Below are 4450 nucleotides of genomic sequence, written 5' to 3'. Positions count from 1 at the left end.
ACCGCCCGGGCCGGGCGCGCAGGCAGACAGGCAGGTTCCGGGCGGGGCCTGAAGGAGGCGGGACCCGCTCGGGGGCGGGGCCAGCCGGCGGGCGGGCAGGCAGTGCAATCTCTCAGAGCCCTGAAGCCCCAGGGCAAGGAGGGTCGGAAGGGTGCAGCTCAGAGTTCGTCGCCGCGGAACTCAGTCTGGACTCAGGAAAGGTGTGGATCGGGAAGCCCAGGAGTAGCCCCACACAGCAAAGACCGAGGAGAGGGAGTCAGCCGCAAGGACCGAAAAGTAAGGTCCGGAAACGGCCTCGGGTTAAACTAGCCCAAGGCTAGTCCAAGCCGTTACTCCGCCCACAGGCCCAGCCCTGAAGCGGCCCCCTCACCCCCGCCTAGACCAGGGATGCGCCTTGCCATCCTGCCTCCTTGTCAGCCTCGAATTCGGGGGCTCTGGCTCCTCGGTTCTACTCCTGCCTAGCAGCTTGAGCCAGCCCTCTAAATGCAAACCTGATCTAGCTTCACCAGAATATAAAACCTCTGTCCTCCCTAACCAGATTAATAGGATTCTGCCCGGCCACCACTCCCCCATCTCTAGCCGGAAGAAACTTGCTAGCTTCCTTGCCTTTGCTGGGGTCAGGAACACTTCCATTCCTCCCACCTATTTCCCACTTATCCTTGGGGTCCACTGCCCCTACTCTGTTGACTTGTGCGTGTCCACCTTTAGCCTTAGGGGCGAGGGTATAGGGAAGGGGCCACATACTAAACCTGACAAGCTCAGGGGAGACCTGCCTGGCGGCTTTACAAACTCAGAGACTGAAAGCAACCAACCACACAGGGCGGTCTGAAGTCAAAACTTTCTAACTGAAATTGGATCAGATCAGATCCTCAGGCCCTAGGTGGGTATTGTCCCTGACAAAGGTCAGTCTTTATACCTTAAGTGGGCCTGTGTTTTTGCATCTACAACTGCCTTTGTCAAGGTAATTAATTTCCTTTTTTTTCTAGACCCTTCAGGAACAACCACCCAGAGGCCACAAAGCCCCTCATTGTTATTGTTATCATGATTGTTAACTGTAATTATCCACCATTGTCAAGGAAGTATGTGTCTTCGTTTTACTTTTTATATATGGTAATCTTCACCACTATAACCCTTTTAGTGTTCCCCTTTTATTCTGATGTATAAAATAAGTGGTAAAACTGCCATTTTCCAGAGCATTTCTCAACCCGTTAATTTTGCTTCCTGGCAATTGTCAGTTTGGCTCAAATAAAATGCTAAAAATTCTCTACAGGTCTGAACATTTCTTACCTCCACAGAACTATGGGCATACTGAGTGGTCCCAGCATTCTCTGAATATCCCCAAGGCCCAGAATTCAGCTGTCGAGTTGAATTCAGGATTTTCCATTTTAAGTTGCCATGTAACAATTACCTTCCAAACCTGGCTCCCAGGGAGGCCTGCTGAGAGGAAGGAAAATGAACCAGGAGAGACCCCGCTGAGAGCCAGCCCCTAAGCCCCTGCTTCCGCCTCAGACTCCTCTTCCAGAAGCTGCTGGACATTTCGGGCCAGCTGAAGAAAACTTCATTTACCACAGCGGAAGAAACACATCTCAAATGCTAGAAGATCCCATATCCATCAATTCAGGGCTTCCCCACCCACTTCCCTCATAAGATAATTCATATGGACATCCCCTCTTCATTGCTAAAGCATAGTATTCAAGGGTGTAGGCTCTGCCCTGGCCAGCTAGCTCATTTGGTTACAATATTGTCCCTTCCCAGATAACACAAGTTTGTGGGTTTGATTCCTGGTACAGGTACAAACAAGAATCAACCAATCAGTGTGTCAGTAAGTGGAACAACAAATCTTATGTTTTTTTTCTCACTCCAAAATCAAAATTTTAAAATATTTTTTTCTTTTTAGCTTTTATTTCTTTTTATAGAGTGGGGAAGAGAGGGAGAAAGGGAGAGAAACAATGATCGGTGGCCTGTTGTGTGTGCCCCGTTCAGGAACTGCAGACTGCAGTCAGGACCCAGGCAACCCTTCAGTTCGCAGGACTGCACCCAGCTCACTGAGCTACACCAGTCAGGGCAATAAATATATATAATTTTTTAAAGTACAGGCTCTGAAGCCAGACTTCCTCAGATTTGAGTCCCACCTCCACCCATATACTAGTTTGTGTGGTCTTAGGAAAATTACTTAACCTCTCTGTGCCTGCTTTCTCATCTGTAAAAATAACATTCATCAAAAGCTTAGCCTTTACTAGGTGCCAACCATTATTCTGTACGCTTTACAAATTTTAGCTCATTTAATCCTCAACAAATTTACAGCGTTAGAATTATCCTCTTAGCAGATGGGGAAACTGAGACTCCGGCCTCCCCAGGGTCACACTGCTGGGAAAGGACAAAGCAGGGAATCCGAGCTGGGCTGTCCAGTTCCAGCATCCGTGCTCTTCATCACTGCTCTGGTATCTATTTTGTAGATCCTACTGGATCTTTGTAGGATCCAGTATTTGTAAACCGCTGAAAACACTTCCTGGTACAGAGTAAGTACTACACAACTTTCAGTTGTTACGTACGTGACTCCAGTTTATTACTATTATTGTCACAACTCAGCCGCTCTCGCGCTTGTCCTTTGAGGTCCAGTAAACTGCATTGCAGCACATGGCACACAATCTCCTGTGGATTATCAGTCTCTTGCTGCTCGCGGAGACCCAGGGCAGGGACACAACCTGTTTCACGCACCCCAGGGTAGTAGGACGCCCAGGGCCAGGTGTGGTCTGACCACGGGTGCCCCGCCGCCTGTCACAGAGCACGCACTTCGGCGCGCGCTTGGACTCGGGCGCCGCACGCGAGGCATCTCGGGAGTCCGCCGCCTGACGTCAGCAGGGCGGCACCTGCGCTCGGTTCCGCCGGGAGCTTCTGGGGTTCCAGCCGCCTGTCCCAGCGCTGCAGACTCCCTGGAGGATCCGGAGAGCCGCGCACACCCGAGCCATCGTCGCTGGGCGGCCTCCACTGAGGCCTGCGGTTTGGGACCCCATTCTGCTCGGACCCCCTCCCCCCATGTGTCGGCAGCCCCGGACAAGCTTCTAACACTGCGGATCTCCTTCGTGCGATTTGTCACTATTTGCGCCTCTTAGGAAGTCCGTTTCTCTCCTGGATTAGATTGTGAGCGGCAGGAGCGCAGCCCGAGGATGCAACATTAGTAGGCTTCATGCTAAAGTTTGGTGTAAGCAAGAATTTGCTCTTTAAAGTGTATATTTCTGGCTGTCTCTTAAAGGCAGCGTAAGATAACATGGGTGGGGGAAAGGGGACCTGAATGCCTGAAGAGGGTGACATTCTTTCTCTTCATCCTTTGGTTCTGTTTTCAGGTATCACCTGTATTTTTCATTTCTAAAAAATTTTAAATTTCACTAAGGCATATGTAGTGCCCTAGGACCTTTTAAGAAACCAGAGTTTAAAAGTCTCTTACATTTGGTTTTACAAATAAAAAGTAACTTAGCAGAAGCCATACATCTATGAATCATAAGATACCACATTTTCCTCCTTTCTACTAGGACCGAGATGTTCATTACTCATGTCTCCCCCTTCTCATGTTACTTCCTCTTTTTGACACTAATGTTTCTCTGCTCAGAGATGTATTTGAGCTCAAATAAAATCTCCAACAGTTATTTTTATGCTGTTATCTGCTAGGAATGAATGCTATTAACTTTTTGTGGGGTTTTGGTGTTATTAAGAATAAAGGGTAAACACTTATTCAAGTTGGTTAATTTTTTATCTCCAACGACTTATGTGAACCACTCAGATCTTGAGACTGGTCATATTTTCTAAGACTTGTGTAGGGATTTCCAGCTATTTACTGGTTATTTCCACGCATGAAATGCCATCATCTCAATTGGATTCTTATACAGTTCACCCTTTGGAATCCCCATCTTCCAATACCTCCACCGCCAAGCAGTCAGGATCAAAATCTTGGCAATCTGACCTTCAACCCCTGGACCAAATCCATTTCAAAATGCCCCCCTTTCTACAACAGCACCTCATTACTCATTACTTCCTCTTGGGGTTGTATCACACTCCCCCCCTACATGGCCTGCCTTCCACAGTCCCATCTTTATAAAGCCCACCTGCTAAGCCATTCCCACTGCACCCCATCCTGTACATACTGGCAGTGGCTCTGCAATCTCTGGTTTTCTTGGATCCCCAAAGCTGGTTCCCAGCATATCCGGTACACCAGTGTGCATTCCCACATCAAGCTGCCCCATTCAGCTTGGGAACCAGCTACCCAGAGACTATCCATTCAGGTAGGGATAGTCTCTCCCATTTTCCTTGGGATAATCATTTTGCCCAGCACTATCACCCCAAATGATAGCACTGAGTGCTTCAGGAGCTCAGAGGAGGGGAACAAAGTATGGGTGGACAGGAGAACCTCCAAATGGCTGTGTCATGCAGGCGGCTGGATATGTAAGGAAGATGT

The 4450-nt window shown here is 48.7% G+C and overlaps 1 long non-coding RNA gene across 1 annotated transcript; it reads left to right on the top strand.

Annotated features, from left to right (window-relative positions):
- The first annotated feature begins 128 nt into the window (after positions 1-128).
- Positions 129-1263, top strand: LOC128628285 (uncharacterized). Its single transcript, XR_008392616.1, has 2 exons — positions 129-276; positions 987-1263. It is a non-coding gene; the product is annotated as an uncharacterized LOC128628285 (long non-coding RNA).
- Positions 1264-4450: the final 3187 nt, after the last annotated feature.

Source organism: Artibeus jamaicensis, unplaced genomic scaffold (genome assembly GCF_021234435.1).
Source record: "Artibeus jamaicensis isolate MK-2021 breed Jamaican fruit bat unplaced genomic scaffold, CSHL_Jam_final contig_685, whole genome shotgun sequence".
NCBI lineage: Eukaryota > Metazoa > Chordata > Mammalia > Chiroptera > Phyllostomidae > Artibeus > Artibeus jamaicensis.
Note: the sequence above shows the minus strand (reverse complement) of the source record. Positions and strands in the feature narration are given on the sequence as shown.